The sequence below is a fragment of the Cetorhinus maximus genome, chromosome 22, assembly GCF_964194155.1.
Source record: "Cetorhinus maximus chromosome 22, sCetMax3.hap1.1, whole genome shotgun sequence".
NCBI lineage: Eukaryota > Metazoa > Chordata > Chondrichthyes > Lamniformes > Cetorhinidae > Cetorhinus > Cetorhinus maximus.
The window spans coordinates 41211670-41227272 of record NC_135900.1 but is presented as its reverse complement, the minus strand read 5'-3'; positions in this window follow the sequence as shown (position 1 = coordinate 41227272).

Sequence of the window (15603 nt, the reverse complement as noted above, 5' to 3'; positions counted from 1 at the left end):
CCCTCACATTCTCTCTCTCTGCGCCACTCCTCCCTCACATTCTCTCTCTCTGCGCCACTCCTCCCTCACATTCTCTCTCTCTGCGCCACTCCTCCCTCACATTCTCTCTCTGCGCCACTCCTCCCTCATACTCTCTCTCTGCGCTACTCCTCCCTCACATTCTCTCTCTGCGCCACTCCTCCCTCACATTCTCTCTTTGCGCCAATCCTCCCTCACCTTCTCTCCCTGCGCTACTCCTCCATCACATTCTCTCTCTGCGCCACTCCTCTCTCACATTCTATCTCTGCGCCACTCCTCTCTCACATTCTCTCTCTCTGCGCCACTCCTCCCTCACATTCTCTCTTCGCCAATCCTCCCTCACATTCTCTCTCTCTGTGCCACTCCTCCCCCACATTCTCTCTGCGCCACTGCTCACTCACATTCTCTCTCTGCGCCACTCCTCCCTCACATTCTCTCTCTGCGTCACTCCTCCCTCACCTTCTCTCTCTGCGCCACTCCTCTCTCACCTGATCTCTCTGCACCACTCCTCCTCACATTCTCTGCCTCTGCGCCACTCCTCCCTCACCTTCTGTCTCTGCGCCACTCCTCCCTCACCTTCTGTCTCTGCGCCACTCCTCCCTCACCTTCTGTCTCTGCGCCACTCCTCCCTCACCTTCTGTCTCTGCGCCACTCCTCCCTCACCTTCTGTCTCTGCGCCACTCCTCCCTCACCTTCTGTCTCTGCGCCACTCCTCCCTCACCTTCTGTCTCTGCGCCACTCCTGCCTCACATTCTCTGTCTTTGCGCCACTCCTCCCTCACATTCTCTCTCTCTGCGCCACTCCTTCCTCACACTCTCTCTCTGCGCCACTCCTCCCACACATTCTCTCTCTGCGCCATTCCTCCCTCACATTCTCTCTCAGCGCCAATCCTCCCTCACCTTCTCTCCCTGCGGCACTCCTCCCTCACATCCTGTCTCTGCGCCACTCCTCCCTCACATTATCTCTCTGCGCCACTCCTCCCTCACACTCCCTGCACCACTCCTCCCTCACATTCTCTCTCTGCGCCACTCCTCCCTCACATTCTCTGTCTCGGCGCCACTCCTCCCTCACCTTCTCTCTCTGCGCCACTCCTCCCTCACATTCTCTCTCTGCGCCACTCCTCCCTCACCTTCTCTCTCTGCGCCACTCCTCCCTCACCTGCTCTCTCTGCGCCACTCCTCCCTCACCATCGTTCTGCGCCACTCCTCCCTCACATTCTGTCTCTGCGCCACACCTCCTTCACATTATGTCTCTGCGCCACTCCTCCCTCACACTCTCTGCACCACTCCTCACTCACATTCTCTCTCTCTGCGCCACTCCTCCCTCACATTCTCTCTCTTCGCCAATCCTCCCTCACATTCTCTCTCTCTCTGCCACTCCTCCCTCACATTCTCTCTGCGCCACTCCTCCTTCACCTGATCTCTCTGCGCCACTATACCCGCACACTCTCTGCCTCTGCGCCACTCCTCCCTCACATTCTCTCTCTGCGCCACTCCTCCCTCACATTCTCTCTCTGCGCCACTGCTCCCTCACATTCTCTCTCTGCGCCACTGCTCCCTCACATTCTCTCTCTGCGCCACTCCTCCCTCACATTCCATCTCTGCGCCACTCCTCCCTCACATTCTATCTCGGCGCCACTCCTCCCTCACATTCTCTCTCTGCGCAACTCCTCCCTCACATTCTCTCTCTGCGCCACTCCTCCCTCACATTCTCTCTCTGCGCCACTCCTCCCTCACATTCTCTCTCTGCGCCACTCCTCCCTCACATTCTCTCTCTGCGCCACTCCTCCCTCACATTCTCTCTCTGCGCCACTCCTCCCTCACATTCTCTCCCTGCGCCAATCCTCCCTCACATTCTCTCTCTGCGCCACTCCTCCCTCACATTCTCTCTCTGCGCCACTCCTCCCTCACATTCTCTCTCTGCGCCACTCCTCCCTCACATTCTCTCTCTGCGCCACTCCTCCCTCACATTCTCTCTCTGCGCCACTCCTCCCTCACATTCTCTCTCTGCGCCACTCCTCCCTCACATTCTCTCTCTGCGCCACTCCTCCCTCACATTCTCTCTCTGCGCCACTCCTCCCTCACATTCTCTCTCTGCGCCACTCCTCCCTCACATTCTCTCTCTGCGCCACTCCTCCCTCACATTCTCTCTCTGCGCCACTCCTCCCTCACATTCTCTCTCTGCGCCACTCCTCCCTCACATTCTCTCTCAGTGCCACTCCTCCCTCACATTCTCTCTCTGCGCCACTCCTCCCTCACATTCTCTCTCTGCGCCACTCCTCCCTCACATTCTCTCTCTGCGCCACTCCTCCCTCACATTCTCTCTCTGCGCCACTCCTCCCTCACATTCTCTCTCTGCGCCACTCCTCCCTCACATTCTCTCTCTGCGCCACTTCTCCCTCACCATCTCTCTCTGCGCCACTCCTCCCTCACATTCTCTCTCTGCGCCACTCCTCCCTCAACTTCTTTCTCTGCACCAGTCCTCACTCAACACCTAACTCTCTGCGCCAATCCTCCCTCACATTCTCTCTCTGCACCACTCCTCCCTCAACCTCTCTCTCTGCCCCACTCCTCCCTCACATTCTCACTCTGCACCACTCCTCTCTCAACCTCTCTCTCTGCATCCACTCCACCCTCACATTCACTCTCTGCGCCACTCCTCCCACAACCTCTCCCTCTGCGCCACTCCTCCCTCACATTCTCTCTCTGCACCACTCCTCCCTCACCTTCTCTCCCTGCGCTACTCCTCCCTCACATTCTCTCCCTGCGCCACTCCTCACTCACACTCTCTCTCTGCGCCACTCCTCCTTCACATTCTCTCTCGCAGCCACTCCTCCCTCACATTCTCTCTCTGCGCCACTCCTCCCTCACATTCTCTCTCTGCGCCACTCCTCCCTCACCTCCTCTCTCTGCGCCGCTCCTCCCTCACATTCTCTCTCTGCGCCACTCCTCCCTCACATTCTCTCTCTGCGCCACTCCTCCCTCACCTTCTCTCTCTGCGGCACTCCTCCCTCGCATTCTCTATCTGCGCCACTCCTCCCTCACCTTCTCTATCTGCGCAAATCCTCCCTCACCTTCTCTATCTGCGCCACTCCTCCCTCACCTTCTCTATCTGCGCCACTCCTCCCTCACCTTCTCTCTCTGCGCCACTCCTCCCTCACATTCTCTCTCTGCGCCACTCCTCCCTCACCTTCTCTCTCTGCGCCACTCCTCCCTCACCTTCTCTCTCTGCGCCACTCCTCCCTCAACTTCTCTCTCTGCGCCACTCCTCCCGCACCTTCTCTCTCTGCGCCACGCCTCCCGCACCTTCTCTCTCTGCGCCACGCCTCCCTCATCTTCTCTCTCTGCGCCACTCCTCCCTCACCTTCTCTCTCTGCGCCGCTCCTCCCTCACCTTCTCTCTCTGCACCGCTCCTCCTTCACCTTCTCCCTCTGCGCCAGTCCTCCCTCACCTTCTCCCTCTGCGCCACTCCTCCCTCACCTTCTCCCTCTGCGCCACTCCTCCCTCACCTTCTCCCTCTGCGCCACTCCTCCCTCACCTTCTCCCTCTGCGCCACTCCTCCCTCACCTTCTCCCTCTGCGCCACTCCTCCCTCACCATCGCTCTGCGCCACTCCTCCCTCACCATCGCTCTGCGCCACTCCTCCCTCACATTCTGTCTCTACGCCACTCCTACCGCACATTATCTCTCTGCGCTACTCCACCCTCACATTACGTCTCTGCGCCACTCCTCCCTCACATTATCTCTCTGCGCCACTCCGCTCACACATTCTCTCTCTTCGCCAATCCTCCCTCACATTCTCTCTCTCTGTGCCACTCCTCCCCCACATTCTCTCTGCGCCACTGCTCCCTCACATTCTTTCTCTGCGCCACTCCTCCCTCACCTTCTCTCTCTGCGCCACTCCTCCCTCACCATCGCTCTGCGCCACTCCTCCCTCACATTCTGTCTCTACGCCACTCCTACCGCACATTATCTCTCTGCGCCACTCCTCCCTCACATTATGTCTATTCGCCACTCCTCCCTCACATTATCTCTCTGCGCCACTCCTCCCTCACATTCTCTCTGCGCCGCTCCTCCCTCACCTTCTCTCTCTGCTCCGCTCCTCCTTCACCTTCTCCCTCTGCGCCACTCCTCCCTCACCTTCTCCCTCTGCGCCACTCCTCCCTCACCTTCTCCCTCTGCGCCACTCCTCCCTCACCTTCTCCCTCTGCACCACTCCTCCCTCACCTTCTCCCTCTGCGCCACTCCTCCCTCACCTTCTCCCTCTGCGCCACTCCTCCCTCACCTTCTCCCTCTGCGCCACTCCTCCCTCACCTTCTCCCTCTGCGCCACTCCTCCCTCACCTTCTCCCTCTGCGCCACTCCTCCCTCACCTTCTCCCTCTGCGCCACTCCTCCCTCACATTCTGCGTCTGCGCCACTCCTCCTTCACCTCCTCTTTCTCTGCACCACTCCTCCCTCACCTTCTCTTTCTGCGCCACTCCTCCCTCACCTTCTCTCTCTGCGCCACTCCTCCCTCACCTTCTCTCTCTGCGCCACTCCTTCCTCACCTTCTCTCTCTGCGCCACTCCTTCCTCACATTCTCTCTCTGCGCCATTACTCTCTCACAATCTCCCTCTGCGCCACTCCTCCCTTACATTCTCTCTCTGCGCCACTCCTCCCTCACATTCTCTCTCTGCGCCACTCCTCCCTCACATTCTCTCTGCGCCACTACTCTCTCACAATCTCCCTCTGCGCCACTCCTCCCTTACATTCTCTCTCTGCGCCACTCCTCCCTCACATTCTCTCTCTGCGCCACTCCTCCCTCACCTTCTCTCTCTGCGCCACTCCTCCCGCATCTTCTCTCTCTGCGCCACTCCTCCCTCATCTTCTCTCTCTGCGCCGCTCCTCCCTCACCTTCTCTCTCTGCACCGCTCCTCCTTCACCTTGTCCCTCTGCGCCACTCCTCCCTCACCTTCTCCCTCTGCGCCACTCCTCCCTCACCTTCTCCCTCTGCGCCACTCCTCCCTCACTTTCTCCCTCTGCGCCACTCCTCCCTCACCTTCTCCCTCTGCGCCACTCCTCCCTCACCTTCTCCCTCTGCGCCACTCCTCCCTCACCTTCTCCCTCTGCGCCACTCCTCCCTCACCTTCTCCCTCTGCGCCACTCCTCCCTCACCTTCTCCCTCTGCGCCACTCCTCCCTCACATTCTCCCTCTGCGCCACTCCTCCCTCACCTTTTCCCTCTGCGCCACTCCTCCCTCACCTTCTCCCTCTGCGCCACTCCTCCCTCACATTCTGCGTCTGCGCCACTCCTCCTTCAGCTCCTCTCTCTCATCGCCACTCGTCCCTCACCTTCTCTCTCTGTGCCACTCCTCCCTCACCTTCTCTCTCTGCGCCTCTCATCCCTCACCTTCTCTCTCTGCGCCACTCCTCCCTCACCTTCTCTCTCTGCGCCACTCCTCCCTCACATTCTGTCTCTGCGCCACTCCTCCCGCACATTATCTCTCTGCGCCACTCCTCCCTCACATTCTGTCTCTGCGCCACTCCTCCCTCACATTCTGTCTCTGCGCCACTCCTCCCTCACATTATCTCTCTGCGCCACTCCTCCCTCACACTGTCTGCACCACTCCTCCCTCACATTCTCTCTCTCTGCGCCACTCCTCCCTCACATTCTCTCTCTTCGCCAATCCTCCCTCACATTCTCTCTCTCTGTGCCACTCCTCCCTCACATTCTCCCTGCGCCACTCCACCCTCACATTCTCTCTCTGCGCCACTCCTCCCTCACATTCTCTCTCTGCGTCACTCCTCCCTCACATTCTCTCTCTGCGCCACTCCTCCCTCACATTCTCTCTCTGCGCCACTCCTCCCTCACATTCTCTCTCTGCGCCACTCCTCTCTCACCTGATCTCTCTGCGCCACTCCTCCCTCACATTCTCTGCCTCTGCGCCACTCCTCCCTCACCTTCTCTGTCTCTGCGCCACTCCTCCCTCACATTCTCTCTCTGCGCCACTCCTCCCTCACATTCTCTCTCTGCGCCACTCCTCCCTCACATTCTCTCTCTCTGCGCCACTCCTCCCTCACATTCTCTCTCTCTGCGCCACTCCTCCCTCACATTCTCTCTCTCTCTGTGCCACTCCTCCCTCACACTCTCTCTCTGCGCTACTCCTCCCTCACATTCTCTCTCTGCGCCACTCCTCCCTCACATTCTCTCTTTGCGCCAATCCTCCATCACATTCTCTCTCTGCGCCACTCCTCTCTCACATTCTATCTCTGCGCCACTCCTCTCTCACATTCTCTCTCTCTGCGCCACTCCTCCCTCACATTCTCTCTTCGCCAATCCTCCCTCACATTCTCTCTCTCTGTGCCACTCCTCCCTCACATTCTCTCCCTGCGCCACTCCTCACTCACACTCTCTCTCTGCGCCACTCCTCCTTCACATTCTCTCTCGGAGCCACTCCTCCCTCACATTCTCTCTCTGCGCCACTCCTCCCTCACATTCTCTCTCTGCGCCACTCCTACCTCACATTCTCTCTCTGCGCCACTCCTCCCTCACCTTCTCTCTCTGCGCCACTCCTCCCTCACCTTCTCTCTCTGCGCCACTCCTCCCTCAACTTCTCTCTCTGCGCCACTCCTCCCGCACCTTCTCTCTCTGCGCCACGCCTCCCGCACCTTCTCTCTCGGCGCCACGCCTCCCTCATCTTCTCTCTCTGCGCCACTCCTCCCTCACCTTCTCTCTCTGCACCGCTCCTCCTTCACCTTCTCCCTCTGCGCCGCTCCTCCCTCACCTTCTCCCTCTGCGCCACTCCTCCCTCACCTTCTCCCTCTGCGCCACTCCTCCCTCACCTTCTCCCTCTGCGCCACTCCTCCCTCACCTTCTCCCTCTGCGCCACTCCTCCCTCACCTTCTCCCTCTGCGCCACTCCTCCCTCACCTTCTCCCTCTGCGCCACTCCTCCCTCACCATCGCTCTGCGCCACTCCTCCCTCACCATCGCTCTGCGCCACTCCTCCCTCACATTCTGTCTCTGCGCCACTCCTACCGCACATTATGTCTCTGCGCCACTCCTCCCTCACATTATGTCTCTGCGCCACTCCTCCCTCACCTTCTGTCTCTGCGCCACTCCTCCCTCACCTTCTGTCTCTGCGCCACTCCTCCCTCACCTTCTGTCTCTGCGCCACTCCTCCCTCACCTTCTGTCTCTGCGCCACTCCTCCCTCACCTTCTGTCTCTGCGCCACTCCTCCCTCACCTTCTCTCTCTGCGCCACTCCTCCCTCACCTTCTGTCTCTGCGCCACTCCTCCCTCACCTTCTGTCTCTGCGCCACTCCTCCCTCACCTTCTGTCTCTGCGCCACTCCTCCCTCACCTTCTGTCTCTGCGCCACTCCTCCCTCACCTTCTGTCTCTGCGCCACTCCTCCCTCACCTTCTGTCTCTGCGCCACTCCTCCCTCACCTTCTGTCTCTGCGCCACTCCTCCCTCACCTTCTGTCTCTGCGCCACTCCTCCCTCACCTTCTGTCTCTGCGCCACTCCTCCCTCACCTTCTGTCTCTGCGCCACTCCTGCCTCACATTCTCTGTCTTTGCGCCACTCCTTCCTCACACTCTCTCTCTGCGCTACTCCTCCCTCACATTCGCTCTCTGCGCCACTCCTCCCTCACATTCTCTCTCTGCGCCAATCCTCCCTCACCTTCTCTCCCTGCGCCACTCCTCCCTCACATCCTGTCTCTGCGCCACTCCTCCCTCACATTATCGCTCTGCGCCACTCCTCCCTCACACTCTCTGCACCACTCCTCCCTCACATTCTCTCTCTGTGCCACTCCTCCCTCACATTCTCTGTCTCGGCGCCACTCCTCCCTCACCTTCTCTCTCTGCACCACTCCTCCCTCACATTCTCTCTCTGCACCACTCCTCCCTCACATTCTCTCTCTGCGCCACTCCTCCCTCACCTTCTCTCTCTGCGCCACTGCTCCCTCACCTGCTCTCTCTGCGCCACTCCTCCCTCACATTCTGTCTCTGCGCCACTCCTCCCTCACATTCTGTCTCTGCGCCACTCCTCCCTCACATTATGTCTCTGCGCCACTCCTCCCTCACACTCTCTGCACCACTCCTCCCTCACACTCTCTGCACCACTCCTCCCTCACACTCTCTGCACCACTCCTCCCTCACACTCTCTGCACCACTCCTCCCTCACATTCTCTCTCTCTTCGCCAATCCTCCCTCACATTCTCTCTCTCTGTGCCACTCCTCCCTCAAATTCTCTCTGCGCCACTCCTCCCTCACATTCTCTCTCTGCATCACTCCTCCCTCACCTTCTCTCTCTGCGCCACTCCTCTCTCACCTGATCTCTCTGCGCCACTCCTCCCTCACACTCTCTGCCTCTGCGCCACTCCTCCCTCACCTTTTCTGTCTCTGCGCTACTCCTCCCTCACATTCTGTCTCTGCGCCACTCCTCCCTCACATTCTCTGTCTCTGCGCCACTCCTCCCTCACATTCTCTCTCTCTGCGCCACTCCTCCCTCACATTCTCTCTCTCTGCGCCACTCCTCCCTCACATTCTCTCTCTCTGCGCCACTCCTCCCTCACACTCTCTCTCTGCACTACTCCTCCCTCACATTCTCTCTCTGCACCACTCCTCCCTCACATTCTCTCTCTGCACCAATCCTCCCTCACATTCTATCTCTGCACCACTCCTCCCTCACATTGTATCTCTGCACCACTCCTCCCTCACATTCTATCTCTGCACCAATCCTCCCTCACATTCTCTCTCTGCACCACTCCTCCCTCACATTCTCTCTCTGCACCAATCCTCCCTCACATTCTATCTCTGCACCAATCCTCCCTCACATTCTATCTCTGCGCCACTCCTCCCTCACATTCTATCTCTGCGCCACTCCTCCCTCACATTCTCTCTCTCTGCGCCACTCCTCCCTCACATTCTCTCTCTTCGCCAATCCTCCCTCACATTCTCTCTCTCTGTGCCACTCCTCCCTCACATTCTCTCTGCGCCACTGCTCCCTCACATTCTCTCTCTGCGCCACTCCTCCCTCACATTCTCTCTCTGCGTCACTCCTCCCTCACCTTCTCTCTCTGCGCCACTCCTCTCTCACTTGATCTCTGTGCCACTCCTGCTCACATTCTCTGCCTCTGCGCCACTCCTCCCTCACCTTCTGTCTCTACGCCACTCCTCCCTCACATTCTCTGTCTCTGCGCCACTCCTCCCTCACATTCTCTCTCTCTGCGCCACTCCTCCCTCACACTCTCTCTCTGCGCCACTCCTCCCTCACATTCTCTCTCTGCGCCACTCCTCCCTCACATTCTCTCTCTGCACCAATCCTCCCTCACATTCTCTCTCTGCGCCAATCCTCCCTCACATTCTCTCCCTGCGCCACTCCTCCATCACATTCTCTGCGCCACTCCTCCCTCACTCCCCCCCTCTACCTCTGTGACACCCTTCCTTCACACCCTTTCTCCCCCTCTTTCTGGGTTTCTCCTCCATCATCTCACTGCATCTCTCCTCCCTCACTCGCTCTTGCTCCACCTTTCCTCCCCCACTCTCCCCCTATCACTCTGCGTTACTCCTCCCCTACACACACTCTCTCTGTGCATCACTCTGCCCTCGTACTCTCTCTGCGCCACTCCTCCCTCACACACTCCCCTCTCTCCCGGCACCTCTCCCTCAAGCTCCCTCTCTCCACCCAACATCCCTCTCAGTCAATCTCTCCCACCCACGCTTCCCTCATGCTCCCTCCCTCCTACTCCTCCCTCATCCTTCTCGGACTGTTCCTTCACGCTTCTTCTCTGCCCTGCACTCCTCCCTCAAACTCCCTCTCTTCCACTCCACTTCTCCCATACGCTCCTTCTCTCCCCTCCACTCCTCCCTCACATTCCCTCTCTCACCCCCATGCTCCCTCTCTCACCCCCACTCCTCCCTCACGCTCCCTCTCTCGACCCCACTCCTCCCGCACACTACCTCTCTCCCCCACTCCTTCCTTACAATCCCTCTCTCCACACACTCGTCCCTCACGCTCACTCTCCCCCCCACTCCTCCACCACGCTCGCTCTATGCCCCACTCCTCCCTCACCCTCCCTCCCTCCCTCCCCCCCCCACTCCCTCTCTCCACCAACTCCTCCCTCACATTCCCACTCTCCCCCCACTATTCCCTCACGCTCCATCTTCCCCAATCCTCTCTCTCTCTCTCACACACACACACACACACACTCTCTACCTCACCCACCCCCACTTGCCTCCCACTCTTTCACTTTCTTCCAGTCTTTAGACAGTACAAAACCTTGCAGAATGCGGAACAAACGTGCCTGCTTCAGCTTAACATTTGAACAATGAAATGTGTCAGATTCATTCTTTGGCAGCCCAAGACATGGTGTCAACAAAAGTTAGAGTACTCTTGGCTAAGTTTGTTGATATAAGGGAAATCTGAAGTAATATGTATAAACCCCCACAACAGCCAAGACAGGCGTGAAGTCAAGAATTTGAAAATCCTCGTAGTAAATTGTCATTGTTTCTGAAGCAGCAGCAAGAAAGTAGAGCTCCAGACACTGATACAGTCGGAGGACACACAGTTCTTGCTGGTGAGGTCCATTTAGATGACTCTTTCCCAACCAAACTGGCCTATCCTAGGTATATAGTGCATAGAGGACAGACATCTATCTAGGGTCAGGCGCAAGCTTCTAGCCTTCAAAGGCAATATATTTGTATCACCTCTGGAAGATGACCCCTATGCTGCAACATGGGGAAAATCCTTTTGCAAGGAAACAAATCTGTTTTTGTTGGAACCATTTATTAAAATCCAGCCTCAAAAACATAAATGCTGGAGAATCTGGAAGAAAATCTGTCAAAGATGGTCTCTGGTAATATCAATTTATTATTTTTAGTTGTCAATTGACAGTTTATAATTCATTGTCCTGGGTGGGGACATTAACCTACCAAGCATAAACTAGAAAACAAACTCAATACATCCTGACGTCCAATTATGGCATGATTCTGACCCAAAAGTTCACTGACATCATGGGGAACTTCAGTCTAGTTAACATTTATAAGAGCCCACCTGCTTGAACAACACAGACAGACTTCTAATATCCTATCCAGCTTGTGTTAAAAGTACTTCAGTGAAACCTGGCATGAGGGACCTCCATAATGACAGAAATCCAGGTAGAAATCAAGGTTAATAAAAAGAAACGCACAGCACTGTGGGTGTTCCTATAACACCCGGGCTGCAGCAGTTCAAGAAGACGGAACACCGCCCTATCATCTTAAGGGAAATCAAGGATGGGCAATAAATGCTGGCCTAGCCAGCGATGCTCATATCCCTTAAATGAATAAATCTTTTTTTTTTAAATGTATCGCTGCAGGAAAGGAGAATTATCAGCGATCAAAATAGTCTGGGAGACTCCTGTGAATATACGTCTGATGGATTTGAAGGCAGGTCCTCGGATGAGAACTGGACCATACTATGAATCGCCATCATTAATGCTGTGAAATCCCAAATCCCCAGTAAAAAGGGGAAGGATGGGAAAGGCATTCCCTGGATGAACATAATTGTAAATATTAGAAAACGCAAACATCGCTACAATAGAGCCAAATAAACAGGGAAAGCTAGAGACTGGGAAGCCTTCTGCAAGCTTCAAAATAATATTAGACAACGTCTACACAAGACATACTAAATACTGAAAATCTCCACTCAGAACCCAAATAATTCCAGTCCTTGATGCGCACAAAAGCAAAAATCATTCTGCAGTACCACACAAGGACTCTTTTGGATTACTAGGGTATATGGCATAGAGACAGGCTATTTGGCTCAACCAGTCCATGCAGGCTTTTACGCTCCACTCTTCCTCCTCAAACTTCCTCCTATCTTTTCTCATCTAAGTCTATCATCATAACCCTCTACTCCCATCTTCCTTATATGCTTGTCTAGTTTCCACTTAACTGCATCTACACTATTCACTTCAACCACGCTGCGTGGTAGCCAGTTCCACGTTCTTACCTCTCGGTGTAAAGAAATTTCCTCTGAAATCCCTGTTGGATTTCTTGGTGACCATCTTTTATTGATGGCCTCTTGTTATGAACTTCCTCACAAGAAGAAACATTCTCTCTGTATCCACTCTATCAAAACCTTTTATAATTTTAAAAAACTCTTATTACGTCATCCCTCAGCCTTCAATTCTCAAGAGACAAGAGTTCCAGCCTGTCAATCCTTTCTTGATATGTATATCCACCCATTTCTGGTATCATCCATGTAAATCTTCTCTGCAGTCTCTCCATAAATATCCTTTTTATAATACGTCAACCAGGACTGCACGCAGTACTCTAAAGTGTGATCTAACTAATGTTCAATGCAGGTTTAGCATAACTTCCCACTTTTTCAATTCTATCCCTCTAGAAATAAAGCTTAAGAGCTTGGTTTTCTTTTTTTGTTATGGCCTTGATAACCTGTAGCACAAATTTTAACACCCCGCTTCCTGTAATGACTCCATCCCATTCTCTCAGTTCCTTCGCCTCCGTCACATCTGTTCTGATAATGCTCCCTTCAAAAACAGTTCCTCTGACATGTCCTCCTTCTTCCTTAACCGAGGTTTTCCACCCACGGTCATTGACAGGGCCCTCAACCGTGTCCGGTCCATATCCCGCGCATCCGCCCTCACGCCTTCTCCTCCCTCCCAGAAACATGATAGGGTCCCCCTTGTCCTCACTTATCACCCCACCAGCCTCCGCATTCAAAGGATCATCCTACTCCATTTCTGCCAACTCCAGCATGATGCCACCACCAAACACATCTTCCCTTCACCCACCCTGGCGGCGTTCCGTAGGGATCGTTCCCTCCGGGACACCCTGGTCCACTCCTCCATCACCCCCTACTCCTCAACCCCCACCTATGGCACCTCCCCATGCCCACGCAAAAGATGCAACACCTGCCCCTTCACTTCCTCTCTCCTCACCGTCCAAGGGCCCAAACACTCCTTTCAAGTGAAGCAGCATTTCACTTGCATTTCCCCTAACTTAGTCTACTGCATTCGTTGCTCCCAGTGCGGTCTCCTCTACATCGGAGAGACCAAACGTAAACTGGGCAACCGCTTTGCAGAACACCTGCGGTCTGTCCGCAAGAAAGACCCAAACCTCCCTGTCGCTTGCCATTTTAACACTCCACCCTGCTCTCTTGCCCACATGTCTGTCCTTGGCTTGCTGCATTGTTCCAGTGAAGCCCAACGCAAACTGGAGGAACAGCACCTCATCTTCCGGTTACGCACTTTACAGCTTTCCGGACTGAATATTGAATTCAACAACTTCAGATCTTGAACTCCCTCCTCCATCCCCACCCCCTTTCTGTTTCTTCCGCCTTCCTTTTGTTTTTTCCAATAATTTATATAGATTTTTCTTTTCCCACCTATTTCCATTATTTTTAAATCTATACCTTTTATGCCCTGTTAGTCTTTTCACCCCACCCCCACTAGAGCCGTACCTTGAGTGTCCTGCCATCCATTCTTAATTAGCACATTCGTTTAGATATCACCACCTTCAACACCTCTTTGTTCCTTTTGTCTGTGACATCTTTTGATTATCTGCTCCTATCACTGCTTGCTTGTCCCTACAACCACAACCCCCCACTTCTTTCCCCCCAACCCGCGCCCCCACCTAAACCAGCTTATATTTTATCCCTCTCCTAATATTACTCAGTTCTGTTGAAGGGTCATGAGGACTCGAAACGTCAACTGTTTTCTTCTCCGCCGATGCTGCCAGACCTGCTGAGTTTTTCCAGGTAATTCTGTTTTTGTTTTGCACAAATTTTAGTGTTTGATCTATTTGTACTCCGAGATTCTTTTGTTCCTTTACCTCGCTACACTCACGTCTTCCAAGTAATAAATAATCTTTCTATTCTTCCTACCAAAAATATTACCACATTTATGGGGAGGCAATGGCGTGGTGGTATTGTCGCTGGGCTAGCAATCTAGAGACCCAGGGTAATGCTCTGGGGACCCAGATTCAATCCCACCACAGCAGATGGTGGAATTTGAGTTCGATAAAAATCTGGAATTGAAAATCTAATGATGGCCATGAAACCATTGTCAATTGTTGTAAAAACCCTTTCAATTTGGGATGGGCAATAAATAAATAATTTTTAAAAATGTGTTTATTTGCCCATTCTAGATTTACAAGCAGTCCTCGTCATTATTGACCATGCCCACAATTTGGGTCATTTGCAAATTTAGAAATTACATTTTTGATTCCAAAGTTCAAATCTTTAATGTAAATTGTGAACAGCAACAGTCCTAGCACTGATCCTTGTGGAACACCATTTCCCACGTTCTGCCACTCTGATTATTCCCACTCTCTGCTTTCTGTCTCGAAGCCAGCTAGCAATCCATTCTACCAGTTATCCCCTGACTCCATATTCTCATTAGTCTATTATGGGGCACCATAAGACCATAAGACATAGGAGCAGAAATTAGGCTATTCGGCCCATCGAGTCTGCTCCGCCATTCAATCATGGCTGATAAGTCTCTCAACCCCATTCTCCCGCCTTCACCCCATAACCTTTGATCCCCTTACCAATCAAGAACCTATCTATCTCGGTCTTAAGTACGCTCAATGACCTGGCTTCCACAGCCTTCTATGGCAATGAATTCCATAGATTCACCACTCTCTGGCTAAAGAAGTTTCTCATCTCTGTTCTAAAAGGTCTTTCCTTTACTCTGAGGCTGTGCCCTCGGGTCCTAGTCTCTCCTACTAATGGAAACATCTTCCCCACGTCCACTCTATCCAGGCCTTTCAGTATTCTGTAAATTTCAATCAAATCCCCACTCATCCTTCTAAACTCCATCAAGTATAGAACCAGAGTCCTCAAACGTTCCTCATATGTTAAGCCTTTCATTCCTGGGATCGTTCTCGTGAACCTCCTCTGGACCCTCTCCAGGGCCAGAACATCCTTCCTGAGATACGGGGCCCAAAACTGCTCACAATATTCTAAATGTGGTCTGACCAGAGCCTTATAAAGCCTCAGCAGCACATCCCTGCTTTTATATTCTAGTCCTCTCGAAATAAATGCCAATATTGCACTTGCCTTCCTAACTACCGACTCAACCTGCAAGTTAACTGTAAGAGAATCCTGGACTAGGACTTCCAAGTCCCTTTGCACTCCAGATTTCTGAATTCTCTCCCCATTTAGAAAATAGTCTATGCCTCTATTCTTCCTACCAAAGTGCATGACCTCACACTTCCCCACGTTGTATTCCATCTGCCACTTCTTTGCCCATTCTCCTAACCTGTCCAAATCCTTCTGCAGCCTCCCCACCTCCTCAATACTACCTGTCCCTCCATCTATCTTTGTGTCATCTGCAAACTTAGCCAGAATGCCCTCGGTTCCTTCATCTAGATCATTTATGTATAGCTCATCGAAGGCCTTACGAAATCCAGATAAATTACATCAACTGCATTTCCATTGTCTAGACACACTGTTAGATCCTCAAAAATTCAATAAGTCAATGTTTCCCTTTTGAAATCCATAATTTGTGATGGTTTCAAGAAAGCAGAATCCCTGAAGCCCTGAATGTTCGCCCAACCATGAATGGATACACCACGCCCCCCCCGCCCCATTACCATA